This window comes from Thalia democratica, chromosome 9 (assembly GCF_965202585.1).
Source record: "Thalia democratica chromosome 9, ktThaDemo2.hap1.1, whole genome shotgun sequence".
Taxonomy (NCBI): domain Eukaryota; kingdom Metazoa; phylum Chordata; class Thaliacea; order Salpida; family Salpidae; genus Thalia; species Thalia democratica.
Genome location: NC_139173.1, coordinates 20,202,883 through 20,219,293, shown reverse-complemented (window position 1 = coordinate 20,219,293; position 16,411 = coordinate 20,202,883). Strand labels below are relative to the sequence as shown.

The following is a 16,411-nucleotide window of genomic DNA, read 5'->3' as shown; positions in this document are numbered from 1 at the left end:
TTTAAAGTGCAATTTTTATATGATTTGAAATTAAAAAAAAAAACTTAAACTAGTAAAACAAAAGTTTTACATTTAAAAAAATTCGTAAATTAAAATAAGTTCAAACCAAAGGAGCCATAAAATAAGTTATGAACCCACAAACTGTATATCAAATCTAATATTTAAATTTACAAAAAACCATGTAGTTTATTTATTTGAAGAAAATAACGAACAGTGTAATTTAAATCTGCATACTTAATAATTATCACATATGAATAAAAATACTTAAAAAGTCATACAAAATTTACATAAAGATAAACAATGAACAGTGAAGTTAAAGTTTACATATCCAATGATTGTATCATAAATGTAAAAAGCGTACAAACAAGTGACATTAATGAAATTAGAAAATATTGCAATTGACACTTTCATACCCAATAATTCAAACATAACCGTAAAAACTGTATAAAAAAGCGATATTAATGAAAATTGAGATTTATTTAAAATAGATGCTTTTGAAAAATGTTTGTTAGTGTAGCTTGTCCTTTCGGTTTAGAAGACATTTTTGTTGCTTTTTTTTTATTAGATCCCTAAACTAAAGTTTTAGAATAAACACGAGCAAATGTTTGACCAACGTTTTTAAAAATAACCATCTATTTAAAATTAATAATTACATAATTAGGTTTACCATGCAAACTTTAAAAGTATAATGAAATAAAAGGTAAATTAAAAAACTTGTGGTTTCAATATAAAAATAATTAAATACTCACGTATAAATAAGTATGTTAAATAAATACTCAACGATTCTAACAAACTTTCAACAAATACGTTTTGTTTTTATGATGAAAAATATTGTTTATGGGTTTTTGCTTTCATTTGTAAACTGTTGTGGCTTTTAATATGTTTTTATTATGCTTAATATAGCTAATAAGAGACCAAAATTTTCTAGATACGGACTGCCGGTTGTATATGCACTTTTATGCTGTGTTCAAAGTACGTACCTAGTTGGCAGTTTACTGTACTTAAAGGTAGTTTCAGAACTGTAATAGCGAGGCAATACGCGAGATAAATTGCAAAATATTGTTACGGTTTGGTGAGCACCATGTAGAGCAGGGCCATTCTCACGTACATGCCGTACTCGGCCTGCCTGAAGTAGGCCGCCCTCGGGTCGCTGTCCACCGAGCCGTGAATTTCGAGATCCTGGGCAGCGGGTGCATGACCACCATCTTCGCCTTGGCCCTGGTCATGAGCTGGGGCGTGATGATAAACTGGTTTATCGCCACCGCCTCGTATTCCTCCCCCGACGCGAACCTCTCCTTCTGGATCCTGGTCATGTACAGCACGTCGGTGTCCTGCAGCGCCTCCTCGATCGATCCGTACACCGTCTGCGGGATGTTCCTCTCCGCCACGTAGTCGACCACCTCCTGCGGCATGGCCAGCTCGGGCGGCGACACGTACCTGAGGCTGACGCGGTACAGGCACAGGAGCTTGGCCAGCGAGTGCACGGTCGAGTACTTCTCGTTGACGGCGATGACCGACCCTCCCAGCCTCTGCATGGCCGACTGGAACGAGCATACCGTCCTGGTGGAAGCCTCGTAGAAAATTGTCGCCAGCACTTTTCCCTTCAGCAGGTCGGAGGGCTTGCCGCCGGTCACGTTGGTTTTGAAGTGGTGCGCCAGGTTGAACAGGTTGTGCAGGTGGCCTTTGCTGAACATGGCGCTGCTCAGCACGTGCTTGCCGTGCAAAGCGAACTGCAGGTTGTAGGACTGGTTCACCGCCAGCGCTTCTTGCGAGAAACCGTCGGCGTCAAAAATTTTAGCGTACTTAGAAACTGGCTTGAGCATGGGAGCTTGAACCTTGAGAGGCTCGCTTGGAAGCATGCTGGAGCTCTTCTCCAAGCTGAACTTGGGCTTCACCTCGGTTTCCGCTACGAAATCGCCACCCGCTTTGATATCCAATGCGGTTTCGACGAATGCTGATTCGGCAGAAACGTTGCGGATGTTTTGACCATCACCCGGAGGTGACAGCCGGGTTCGTGTTGGGCATTGCGAATATCGTTGTGATTCCTCCAGCGAGCGCGGCTTCAGTGCAAGTTGTCCAGTCTTCCTTGTGAGTTGCACCCGGCTCTCGAACATGGACGTGAACGTCGATCAATCCTGGCAACTTTATCAACCTCTGCGACGAGATACAGTCAATATGAGGGTGCAAGGCTGGAAGCTTGCAATCGACTTTGCACAAAGCTTGAACAAACAGTTTTGCGCATTTAACGTCGGTTATCAGCGGTATGGAAAGATCAATGGCAAGCCTCCTGAACTTGTAACCTCTCGTCTCTCTGGATCTTACCGAATGAACTTTAGCTGAGCTTCCGCTGCCTGAACTACCACCGCTCCTCATTGGAAGGTTAATGATCAAACCGAACGCGTTGTCTTTCAAATAGTCCATAATGGAAAGTTCTGTTTTTGAGGAATCTCCCTTTGACTTGTTGCCATCATCTGACGGCCAAGGCAACGGCTTCATACTTAAACCGTGAACAGTGTAAAAGTCAGCAGTTCCTAATGTACCGTATAGTTTGTAACCAAGACTTTCCAGCGTTCTGACGGCAGGTAAAAATTCGTGCTTGTGTTTGTACGACCCTATTGAAACGAGTATGTCCTTATTGGGAAGCTTAAAACCAGTGCTAAGTAAAGCTTTTATGTAAGCTTCGTACCTCGTTTTTCCAAAACAAGCAACTTCACCAGTAGAAGCCATCTCGACTCCAAGTATAACATCAGCTCCTTTCAACCTGGAAAACGAAAAAAGAGGAACTTTAATCCCAACTTTTTGGTTAGCTGAAACAGACGGGCCGTATGAAATATTAGGGTCGTCCAACATTGGAACGCCAAGTGGAAGACTCATTATAGCACGAGTCGCAACAGCTACTAAGTTACAATCTAATGTTTTTGAAACAAAAGGGAACGACCTTGAAGTTCTTACATTGCACTCAATAACTTTTAGCTCGTTGTCTTTTGCAATCCGCTGACTTGCAGCTGCTCAGCGATCGCATGAACTATGTGATTGATTTTGCTCATAGTTTCTTTGTTCATATCTTGCGGAGGTGTCACGAGAGTGGCATCACCCGAGTGGATTCCCGCGTTTTCAACGTGCTCTGACACCACCATGCGGACAACCTTGCCGTGATAAGCAACAGCATCCACGTCTATCTCTTTGGCTTCCAGAATAAACTTTGAAATAACCACCGGATACTCTTTTGATATTGTGGTTGAATCGCACAAGTATTCAGTCAAGTCTTCTTTTGAACGAATGACTGACATAGCAGCTCCGCTCAACACGTATGAAGGTCTGACCAGGCAAATATAATTTACTTTTTCACAAAACGCTTGCACTTCATTCATGTTGGTGAGCTCTTTCCATCTTGGTTGAGATATATTGATGTGGTCTAACATTCTTGAAAATTTGAATCGATTTTCAGCATTGTCAATAGACTCAGGTGATGTTCCGAGTACATTTACGTTTTGGCGATGCAAAGCCATGGCAATGTTGTTTGGCAGCTGTCCACCCATGCTTACAATAACTCCTAATGGTTTCTCCATTTCACAAATATCCAGTACTGTTTCAAATGACAGTTCTTCGAAATACAAGCGCTCACACTGATCATAATCAGTACTGACAGTTTCAGGATTGCAATTGACCATAATCGTTTTGTAGCCGAGTCTTCCTAGCTCTGTCACGCATTGAACGGCACACCAATCAAATTCAACGCTGCAGCCAATTCTGTATGTTCCAGAACCGAGCACAATTACATAGTTGCCATTAAACTCCAAATCGTTATAAGACTTGGAGTCAGAGTCGTAAGTCAAATACAAATAGTTTGTAGTAGCAGGCCATTCCGCCGCAACTGTATCTATTTGTCTTACTGAGCTTGTGATATTATATTGCTTCCTTTGGGATCTAACAACTAGTTCAGTACTTGTGATTAACTTGGCAATCTGTTTATCTGAAAAACCAAGCTGCTTAGAAAGTCTCATTTGATCTTTCGAAATAGTAAGGTTGTTTGAACCAACTTTTTCTAGGGTTTTAGTCATATCAATGATACGTTTGAATTTGTTTAAAAACCACTGATCGATTTTGGTTAAACTGTAGAGTTGTTCAATAGTATAGCCCTTATATAGAGCAGCAGCTAACACAAACATTCGTTTATCAGTAGGTGTTTTTAATATTTCCTCATCTAGCACCTCTTTGTCATGGCAAAACCCATTAGTAGATTCATCAACCATTCTTAAAGCCTTTTGAAATGCTTCTTCAAACCTTCTACCTATTGCCATAACCTCTCCAACACTTTTCATACTGCTGCCAATTTTTGTGTTGACTCTGGAAAACTTTTTAAGATCCCATCTTGGAATCTTTACTACACAATAATCAAGACTTGGTTCAAAATTTGCAGTTGTACAACCAGTTACAGTGTTCTTCAACTCTGGTAATGGTTTACCTAGTGCAAGCTTTGCAGCAATATAAGCAAGAGGATACCCAGTTGCCTTACTTGCAAGAGCTGAACTTCTTGATAATCTGGCGTTTACTTCAATTACATAAAACTCTTTTGAGTCGGGATTAAGTGCATATTGAATGTTACACTCACCTACAACACCCAGATGACGAATGCAATTGATAGCGGTTGTTCGCAGCATGTTGTAATCATCATCTGTCAAAGTTTGACTTGGTGCAACAACAATTGATTCTCCAGTGTGAATTCCGAGCGGATCAACGTTTTCCATGTTGCAAACTGTAATGCAGTTGTCATAAGCATTTCTGACAACTTCATACTCAACTTCTTTCCACCCTTTAAGAGATTTGTCAATGATAACCTGGCTAGAATGCGCGAACGCTGACTGGATTAAACTTCTAAACTGTGCATCATCATCAGCGAATCCTGATCCTAGACCTCCTAGTGCATAAGCAGCTCTAACTAGTACAGGATAACCAAGTTTTTCTACAACCTTAAGAGCCTCATCTAAGTTTTCAGCGCAACCACTTGGTGCTACCCTCTATCCAATTGGTTCCATTTGTTCAGCAAAAGCTTTTCTGTCTTCTGTCATATCAATGGAAGCGATTGGGGTTCCAAGAACTTGGACATTATAAGCTTTGAGTAATCTTTGTGTTTCAGAGTACATCCGCAATTCAAGGCAGTTTGCCCGCCAAATGTCAGCAAGATGCTATCTGGACGCTCGCAGTCAATAACTTGTTCCACATACTCGGGAGTAATTGGCAAGAAATATATTTTATCAGCCAAACCACGGGATGTTTGTACAGTGGCAATGTTAGGGTTGATGAAAACTGTTCTTATACCTTCTTCTTTCAAAGCTTTGATAGCCTGAGTACCAGAATAATCGAATTCACCAGCTTGCCCAATACTTAATCCTCCAGAACCAAGAATCAACACTTTTTTTGGTGTAACATGCTTGCAAGGAACATTCTTTTCATCTACATTTTCATTGAACGCTTCAAAAAGCAACTTTTTAACAGATGGCTTAGCTGCAATTGATTGCTGGTAAACTTCAACCAATCGATAGAAAACATCGAACATCATTTCCAAATCTCTTGGACCAGCAGTGTGCTCGGGATGAAACTGACAACTAAAGTATGGTTCAAAAGTGTGGAGAATTCCTTCATTTGTATCATCATTTGTGTTCACAAACAAAGGCTCCCAATTGTCAGGTAGAGTTTCAGGATTGACAGCAAAACCGTGGTTCTGAGAAGTGATAAAACACCTCTTGGTACCGACAAAGGTGCATGGCTGATTGTGGCCTCTGTTACCAAACTTCATTTTGAAGGTTTCGCACTCTAACGCCAAGCTTAGCAACTGGTGACCTAAGCAAATACCAAACAAAGGCACTCCTTTTTTAACGTTTAGGTAATTTTGCAAGTTCTTAATGGTAGTTGAACACATTGTTGGATCACCAGGACCATTACTCAAAAACAAACCATCAAATTCCATTTTGGTAAAATCAACAGACAAGGGCACAACAGTAACTTTGAAGTTTCTTCTGACCAAGCACCTGATCTGGTTGTTTTTCATTCCACAGTCAACCGCTACCACGTGATATTTTCCTTCAGGGTTGTACACTCTGATCTCTGTGTTGGAAACTTCATCAACCAGATTGCGCAGGTTTGGATTGACAAAGGTGAGATTTTTAGGGACTTGCTCGGCAGTCTTTCCAACCAACAGCTTGCACAGCATTGTACCGTGTGAACGAATCTTCTTCGTTAACCCTCTCGTGTCAATTCCTTCAATTCCAGGCACCTGAAAATAAAATATTTTGCTGATCATAAGCTGTATAAAAATAAATTTTATGCAAAAAAGATTCGAAACCTCTAAAACTTCTCTAAAGCAATAACAGGATTACTATTCTTGAAGCAATAAACAGAAGTATTAATGACCAATAACTAGCCTGAGTCAATCTAAGTTTATGAGAAAACTGAAGAAAAGATAGTAATACAAAAACTGAAAACAATTATTGGTCATCATACCTGAACACTTAAAAAAACAAAAAGATAATAATGAATTACTTTATAATAAAATATAACAATTAAAAGAAAATACATAGTTTTAAAGAAAAAAAATTTTTTTAGAGTGATAAAAATCAACCTGAAATTTAGCGAAAAATCAAACTAGCCTAATTCAGACACAGTTTTACAAGTATTTTAAACTAGCCTCAGTGGTGAGTTGACTATTAAGTGATGGGTAATAGAAATATATCTATGCATTCTGTTTTCTATTTGTATTTTAACTTTACAGTAAAAATTTAAGAAACTACCTGTATTTTATACTTTAGCTCTTATACTTGGGTTAAATGTAATATTTTGAAAAATTTCTATTGAAGTTTAAAAAGTTTTATAAATTACATATCACATTATACTACTTTTATTTTGGTATAAAAATTTAGATACAATATTTTTACTGTGTGAAATAACTCAAACTAGTATATATTGAAAAAATATTCAGAAAAATCTTAAAATTTATAATATAAACATTAATTATAAATCAAAACTATAAATCTTTAAAAGTAGTGAAAATAACTGTAAATAATATTTACAGTAATAAAAAGTAAACTTTGATTCTATGTAATTTTATAACACCACTATAGTAAAAATAATTAAGTGAGTTGGACCACATTTAAGTTTTTGAACAGAAAGTAATTTAAATTTTTACCTTTCAATATGTATACATAAAAAATATACTTCAGACTTGTTTTATAAAATTGTTTCCGTTGATATACTATGACAGAACTTTTTTTAGGTTTTTTTATATTATCATGAAAATAAGTATTTCTATTTAAACAAAATTTTATCAGCTATAAATAAAGTTAAAAATTGACTTAATGTAACTTGTGATGTTAACTTCAACTTTAAAAAAAACTTTTTCTTACTTTTAATACCACCTCGTTTATAATTTTTACTCCTTGCCCAAATGTCATAATAAATTTACCCTTATCTAATCTACATTTATTTTAATTAAAAACGTTAACTAAATATTTTTGCTTACCACTAATACCTAATTAACTAAAAGTGCAAGATTGCATAACATGGTTTTAAAAGTTTACACAGATTTCTTTAAGCTAAAATTGTGATGTCATTAAATATGAAAATTTTAGTAAATAATTAGATTTCAAAACAAAACAAAAAATACCAAAATAGGTAAGTACCATTAAAACTGGCTTTAATGCAACATTAATTGATAGAGTTCTGCTCATTTTTATTTTTTGTAAAAATAGTTATAACATTACAAGACACAACAACTTGAATACTTATTATGTATACCTATTGTTGTTAGAAACCTATTAGTTTAGAGAACTTTATAAAAGTTACAGTCTAGTTATGATAAATCAGAACGGAAGTATAAGGTTTGATGTAATATAGATAATAAAAACATTTGATATATGTTTAAAGAATGTTATAAAAGGTTTTTGTTCAGGTTGAGTATTCTAACCTTATTCAACTAAAACAATAATAAAACTTTATAAATGCCATATTGAAAAAAAAAACTACTAAATAAAAATATCAGGCAACTAACATTTTGTTCAGTCAACCATGCACTCAATGTTTTGTTAGACGACCAGTGTTGAGGGTACTCACAGTTTTCCATTACTATTAGAGCTGAGGCATGGATGGCATCAGACTCGAACCAGCGTGAAATTCCATGGTTGTCCAGACTTTCATTGGGAATACCATAATTTCCTATCAGCGGGTAAGTAAGCACTAATAGCTGTCCTCTAAGAAATAAATTATGGATTTTGTTTTATACTTATAGACTAAAATCTAAGGTTTAATAAAAACCTACACAACTATGATATAGTAAAATAAGAAAGCTAAGATAAATTTGTTTGCTTATTAAAGCATTAAGGCCATAGGGGGGGGTCCACTTTGTTTTTTACAACTTGATCTTATTTGGTAGAATTTAATCTGAGCTATCAGACACTTTTAACCGCTTAAAAAAATTCAAAGTAACTTTTGAGATATAAGCGATCAAAGAAAGGGCGTTCAATAGGTTCCTTATGGAAGGCGAAAACTAAAAATGCGAAAAAAGACTATTTCACTAAAAATCTATCTCCTCCTTCATTTTTTGAGTAATCTTTCTCAAATTTTTACAGAATGTGTATCATTAAACTTTAAAGAGATCTATTGTAGGAATTTTTTTAATTTTAAGTAAAAAAAAAATTATTGTCAAAAAACTACACTTTTTTTTAGTTTTTTGTGGATAAAATTTTTATTTTTCAAAATTTCAAAAATTCCAACGTTCAGATTCTTCAAAATATTAAAAGGAACATTTCCTAAAAAATTTGAAGTCTTAAGGTCAAAAAATGAAGGAGGAGATAGATTTTTAGTGAATTTTAAAATTTCCGAGAAAATTGACCCCAAAAAATTTGCGGTCCATATGTTTGTATCGGAAACTTTTTACAAAAAATAAAATATCTCAAAAGTTAAATGATATTTTTGAATTCTATAAAAACAGGCTTGTAGTTTGTATTTAAAGCTTTCATATAAATGCCAAAGTTATTTTTTGTAAAAAAAAAAGTCGGACCCCCCCCTATGGCCTTAAGTTTTTAAAATACCAAAATCATACTTTTTTAAGTTGTAAAAACTTTATTTGCAATAAATCTTGTACATAGTAACAAGGCAAATAAGTTTTATATATTTTTTAAGATAAAACTTTGAAAATACCCAATGCCTTGTCAGCCTAGTTCCAAAAACACAAATTACATCAGACAGGATTGCTACCACACTCAAAAATTTCTCAATCACTTTTTGATCAGGTTTCTTATTTCCAGACAAACTTTTATTATAATCTTTCAGGGTTGCAACTGATTTTTGGCAAATTTTCTCAAGGTTTTCAAATTTCTTCCAGGTTTTTAAAAGTACTTGTTTTTGGGTCAATTTTTGTTTAAAATTAAGTTTAAGGTAAAAAACTGTGTTAAATAGCATAACAACAATTAAAATACTGTAAAGCTATTTTAATTCTGTTTTTAATTTAAAAAAATATATATGTATGATAAAATTTTTAGGTTGTATCAAAATTTCACTACTTAAAATGAAAAAAATTGTTTTAAATTCCAAATTTTATTCAGTGATTTTTGTTTAAAATTTTAAGTTTTTCCAGGTATTTTTTTCAAATTTTCTAAAATACCAGGTTTTTTAGCCTAAACTGTCTAATTCCAGGTTTTCCCAGGCTTTATGGCAACCCTGTTTCTTTTACCAAATTTCATGCTGTTTAAATCCATAAATTATAATTTTTTATTTATGTAAAATCAGGGTGGCCACTGGTGACACTGAAAGAATAAATTAATTTTTTCTCCTCTAGTAGTTGAGATCTCTTTATTGGTTTTCTAAAAATCAAAACATATAATAGACTTTTTGTGTCAAATTAAAATTTTACTACTTAACATGTAAAAATTGTTTAAAATTCCAGAATTTTTTCAAAATTTCTCAAATTCCAGGTTTTTCAAGGATTCTAGGTTTAGTGGCCACCCTTTTAAATTTAAATAATATTGTTACTATGTATTAAACATGTAAACACAATAGTAATCAAAGTTTTCAACTTTTTTTAAGAAACATCAGACTTTTAACAGTTGTCACAATATTTATTTAATTCTTATATTATTTTTCCAAAGAATAACTTTTTATATAAAAGAACACTTAACATGATACTTTTGAAAATACATTAAGCCATTATAAAAACAATTTAAATTAAAACAGCCAGCCTATAAACTTTTACTAACATTTATCAAATTAAGGCCATATATAGGGGTGGTTAACTTTTTTCAAATATTGATCTCATTTTGTTAAGTTTTAACTAAGCTAGAAATTGCTTTTTACAGACTTCTAAAACTCATAGTTATTTTTGAGCTTTAGCCAGTCAAAGTCAGAGAGTACAATAGCTTTCTTATAGGAGGTACAAACTAAAAAAGGAAAAAAAAACTATCTCATCAAAAACCTATCTCCTCCTGCATTTTTTGAGATAATTACCTCAAACTTTTAGGAAACGTTCATAGCAATATTCAAAAAATTCTGTTGTAACAAACTAAAATAAAAATTAAAAATTAAATTTTATAAGAAAAATAAGATTATCCTAAAATTTTAATTTAATAATCTTTAGTTTTTTAGTCAAATTTTTTTTTTTTTAATATTTGTAGCTACAAATTTTTTCAAATAACTCAAGAAAATTTCAAGAAAGTTTCAAGTAAATATTGAAATAGATATAGGAGGAATTAACTTTTAGTGATTTCTATCTATTTGCTGTTCTAGTTTTCTCCTCATAAATAGAACATATAGTATTCAACTACTTTGACCCAGTATATCTTAAAAACTAGTTTGAATTTATTAAATATGTAAAAATTAACTTGTAGCTTACTTTAAAATCTTAAAAAACTTAAAATTTACGATCAAATTGTAAAAAATACTGACTAACCCCCTATTGCCTTATCCTAAACCAACTTAAATAACACTTTTAAAAAAATATAAACATTTTTGACTTAATTTGAACTTTTTATTGTTAACAAATGTTATCATTGTAGATGTTTAAATATGGAAGGTAAGAAGATTACAACTTGTTTCTAATTTGACAAAGTATTTTCACCTATTGCTAATCTATGCACATTGTGTTTAAAGAAAAAGTGCGTAACTAGATAAGACATCTAACTAAACGAGTGGTTTTTGTTGTTTTTTCGATTTGTAGAGGTTTTTTAAGTATAATTTGTATTTTTTTAGAATTCCAAATGCCTAACTAAACAAGAGTGCATAACCAAACAAGTTTGTAGATTTGCAAGAGGTGACTGTAATTGGTAAAAAAAATGCTTTATGGTAAAAAAACATTTACTTTAAACAAACAAAACTTTTTAATCAAATCTAAAACATAAGTTATAATACCTGTAAGAAGGATCAGTAAGTGATTGAGGGTATCCAACCATTCCAGTTTGAAAGACAATTTCACCATCAGCATCTACATCTGCACCAAAATGCTTACCTTCATAAACTGTGCCATGTTCAAGTACTATGCATGCAGGCTTTTGATTATTCATTTTGATAAGGAAGCAATTTTCTAAATTTGTCAAATTTCCCTAAAATAACAACATTTTCAGTAATAAGTTCTAAGGCTTAGAATCTAATTTTCAGTATACATTGATTCAGTAAAGTTAAGAGAATTGTTTTAGTTAATGTTAGTTTAGTTATAAAGGCAATTGTGCAAGTTCAAAGCTCAAATAAACTAACAGTCACATATGCTGAAGTTAAAATGAGTGGGTGAAAAAGTGGGTGACTAATATGACAACAATGAGTAATTAAAACAATAAGTTACAAGTAACTTTAAACAATTAATTACTTTAAAAACGTGAAGTTGGAATAAAGCTTAAAAAACTAAAACATCAACTTTTTATGTCAAATTTTAAGATATAAGGTCATTAGCCTAATGATTATGTGTTAATACTTATTAAGGCATACAGTATGCAGGATTTATTCTCATATAATACACAGTTTTAAATGCTAAATTCTAAAGTTTTCAATTTTTTTTTGAAAACTAAGAAAAACTTTAAAAAATCTCAATTTATATTACAATCTAGTTGAATCTTGAAATTGTTAGTTAAGGCACAGTTACTTTAGTGATTTTTGTTTGCTTTTTTTCAACAGACTGTAAAAGCTACTTATAAAAATTATTTCCAGATTCCATATTTTAATAAATATTAAGTATAAAAATTTTTAAGTTTAAATGTTTATAACTAAATAATTTAAAAAAACTAACACAAACTCATCATGGCATTTGACATCTTTAGTTGGGAAAAACTTTTGTGAAATGTTCAACTTGAAATGGTAACTTTCTGTAACTCCTAATAAAATAAGATTATTATTTGATTTGTCAAAAAAGATAACTTTGAAAATCAAATAAATTAATTTGTTTAAGAAAAAACTGGCTAAGAGTAACAATTATGTCAAATTTTTGTTAAATTTTATAACAAGTTATTAATTTTTATCTCATATCACTTTTAATTAATTATATTACCTGAAAATATTTTTGATAATCAAATAAAATACAACTACATTGCAGATTGTGATAGTTTAAAAATTAAAAAATAATAATTAAGAAAAAAAAGAAAAATTTGAGTACTTATTTTATTAATTACAACATTGATTAAAGTTATGTAAAGACACATAGATATAAACAGCATTAATAAATAATAAGCAGAAGTGTAACTAATCTTAGTAATATAAAGTAAAAAAATGCTTTCATTTAATTAAAGGATCTAAATTGGTTAGATTTAAACAAAAATTCAACTTTAAGATAAATAAAGCAGAAGAAGTGTTTAAATAACTTTCTAAATTTACACTTTGAAAAAAGACTATGCAGCTGTTTAGAAAAGCTGTCCAATCCTATCTTAATTGATCAGATTTATAAAAAACAAAGTTGGAAACATTAAAATTTTAAAGAAAACAGGATTTACAAAAAACCATCAAGTGATGGGCTGGATTTTCTACACCTTTGTCTCTTATTGGCTTTTCTATTTCCATGAAGATAAAACTATCCAACCGTGAAACCTAACAACAGTTAATACTGCTTGTTTTTTGTTTTTGTTTTAATTATTTTGTTGTTACTAAGACCAATTTGTTGACAGTTTTTAAACTTACATACTTGCTGAGTCAGCAAAAAAAGGGGAATTCCGTAATATCTACAATCGGACCCGTTGATGCTTACAAGCATTTTGGTGCCTAAATTTTTAAAACACATTAGCTACACACTTAGTGGAAAATTCATCAGTCTGTTTATCGATATATGAATTAGTTTCAGAAATTTTTATACATTCAACTGTAGTACTTTTGTATCATAATTTAGCACATAAAGATTACAGTAAACCTGTTTTTTAACTTATGCAATAGATCAGTGGTCTTTAAAGTGTGGACACGAAATTTACTTTAGGATGCTCGAAAAGTGTTTTTGGGTGCATGAATCGTAATTTGAAGAACTATCTTAAAGTTTAAAACTAACACTAGATATTCTAGAACTGGTGATTGGTAGCAAAAAAAAAAGGGTGTTAAGCGGCTTCTATGGTGATTTTTTGGTTAATATTTGGAAAAACCTGAACTAGAACGAGCTTTAGCTTGGCTCGAATAGCAATTTTTGCAATTTTTTCAACTAAACTTTAAAATCAATTGTGTTCAATTTCTTAAATGCTAACTTGGAACTTTTTTATTCTTTAGAACCTTCTTTTGCTTTGCTTTTCACAATAATTTCCATCCAATTAGGGTTTGACTTTTGTAGTGGGGCCCCTTTAAAACTATAAGATTATTTTAACGTTGCACTAGATATTACAGGAAAATTGAAACTTATACTAGATATTTGCAGTTCGCACATTGGGATAAACAGAACTTTAATTTTGCAATTTTGGGTGCACAGATTTCAATTAGCTTGAAGGCCACTGCAATAGATTATAGTTCTTCGAATAAAGTTTATTGAACGACGAAAAAAAAAGACGCTCAAAATATTTGGTCCTAGGACCTGGTGCACAAAGAACCTTTCGGTTATCGAGTCGCACACCACGGTTACCTTTTAACGTCTTTTCCAGGACTATGTGGTTGTCTTCGTTTATTAGTTGACAAAAAAAAGCTTACCGATAAGTAATTTAATTTGGTTTTTTTTTATTATAATTACATCAGCGCTTATATAAAATTAATATCTTAAATGTTTTCAAATCAAAATCAATACATAAAACAAAGAAGACAACTAATAGTAACTGTTCCCTCCCAACTATATTAAACTAAGTAAAAGTAGTTTTTACTTTTAATCGAATTGTTATGCCGAAATATACGCTTAGTACTTTAACTTAGACTTTAAAAAAAGTTTTAAAACCCAACCGCTTACATTCTCTTTATGCCTGTTTTATATGGATCCCATAAAAGTTACACTAGTAAGCATATCTACACATATCGTTCTGAAGAGAGTTATTTAAAACGCGAATACGGTTCAAAAATCATCGCAAGAGAGGTCAAGCGTGGTAGTCGTAGTAGCTGTTATCGTTGTTGTAGCGTTGTTGGAATACTAATGTTAGAGTTAGGACATTAATGCGTTTTCCGTAGAGATAGGCGTATTTGCTTAGTTTTCGAGCACTACTTTTGATTATGTTTGAGACGTACTTTTGAGTCGTTTACTAATCATTGTTTGTTATTGGGCATTGATTCATACTCTTGCTAATATCACTAATTTTCATTTAGCGAGTCACTTAGTTTCTCCTATAAGATCGTAGATTTTTAAAATGAACAATAAAGATTGAGTGTTAATTCGTATTTGTTTAATAACTAGAATTTAACCTAGTTAAGCTTTACTTGTATCTCTAAAATTTTTTTACAGGCTAGACTATATTAGACCTTTTGCAGAGTACGTTTAATTGTAACATACTCTCATTAACACGATCAGTAGCACTAATCATTTATATTTGAGTATGAGTTCTAGCAGCAAGAAATCCATACTTGTTTCAGTATACGACCACTTGAGGTTAGTTACTGACGCTGAAGAGGGTATGGACGCTAGTTACCACATACCAACTATTAAACCTAAGCCGACTACCATACCAGACCAACACAAATTGATATCAGATCAAGCTGTATCAGTAGAGGGTTATACACTTTTATCAGATACATACTTATTTGTTTTTAGAATGTATTTTTTTTTATACTTTAAAGTCGTTTTAAGCGTGCTTCTGTGTTTGTTTTATCAAAAAAATTCATTTATTGTAAGTTTATATAACAAACCTGCTCAACTAACACTTTTTAACTATTTGCTTTTATGTTCTGATAACCTCCCTCTACTTATGATGTTTTATAAGCGTCTTTGATTTAATTTTTACTAATAATTCTATTCTTTGTGATTTTTTTATCTAAAAATAGCTTAACTTACCATTTAAAAATATTTTTAGTCAATAAAAATTTTTATTACAAGTTCAGACAATTACTGAGTTTCAATGCTGAACGGATTATTAACATATGTGAACTTTTAATAAATAATTTTCAATATACGACTATTCAATTTGAATTAACTCTTTTATTAAATGTAATTGAACGATATATTTAATTTTTTGTCATCTATCATTACTATTATTATATAAAAGGGTTATAAATAGAATTTAAACTATTTTAAATATGATTTCGTGTCTGTTGAAACGTAAAATTTATTTATCTCAAATTTTCTTTTAACATCTCATAAAACTAGTTCTTAACCAAATTTTGGCAATTTACAAACTAAAAATTTGATCTATATATGACCTTTAGACATGGTTTATTGTCTTCATTTTAAGTACAAAACATACTTGATGTCATTATTTTGCAATATTTAAAATCTTGTTGAATGTTGATTTTGACTAAAATTAAAATTATCGTGTTCGTTAGTTTTTAAACAAAAAAAACTTACATTTGCTTCCGTAGCTATAGATCAGGATTTCCTAAAGTGGGCGATTTCGGTTATCAGGGGGCAGTTAGTAGTAACGGGGCAAAAAATTAGATGGGTAATTATATATAAAATGGGCTATATTGAACGAAAGAGGATGTTTAATAATTAAATTTATGCTGAGGGGTGATCACGAAAATGAGTGTAAGAAACCCTGTAGTAAGGGTAGCTTTACATAAGTGGATTTGGAAAACAAATAATATACATTAATTTAGTTTTTTTAAATGGATTTTTAAAAATAAGATTATTTCGTAGAAAAAAGTTTTTTTTTCTAAATTTACGTATCTTGCATTACTTTTCAACTTTTAGCACTTAATAGGCTTATTTTTTTGAATATCTACATTAGGGTGTATCTGTTGCCCCTGAAAATCTTGGAATTTCGCTGAGTAAAATTTTTTGACGTTGGGAAATCACACAAATAGACAGCACAAAAATATAGTTTCCTAGCTATAAGCCTCT

General features: G+C 31.9%; 1 pseudogene across 1 annotated transcript; it reads right to left on the bottom strand.

The window, feature by feature from the left end:
• Positions 1–399: 399 nt before the first annotated feature.
• LOC145844570 (multifunctional protein CAD pseudogene) lies at positions 400–12,325 on the bottom strand (annotated as a pseudogene). The gene is made up of 4 exons (XR_014370291.1): positions 12,263–12,325; positions 11,395–11,585; positions 8,045–8,243; positions 400–6,274 (listed from the first exon to the last, which is right to left on the bottom strand). The product of XR_014370291.1 is annotated as a multifunctional protein CAD pseudogene (transcript).
• Between the last annotated feature and the right edge of the window lie 4,086 nt (positions 12,326–16,411).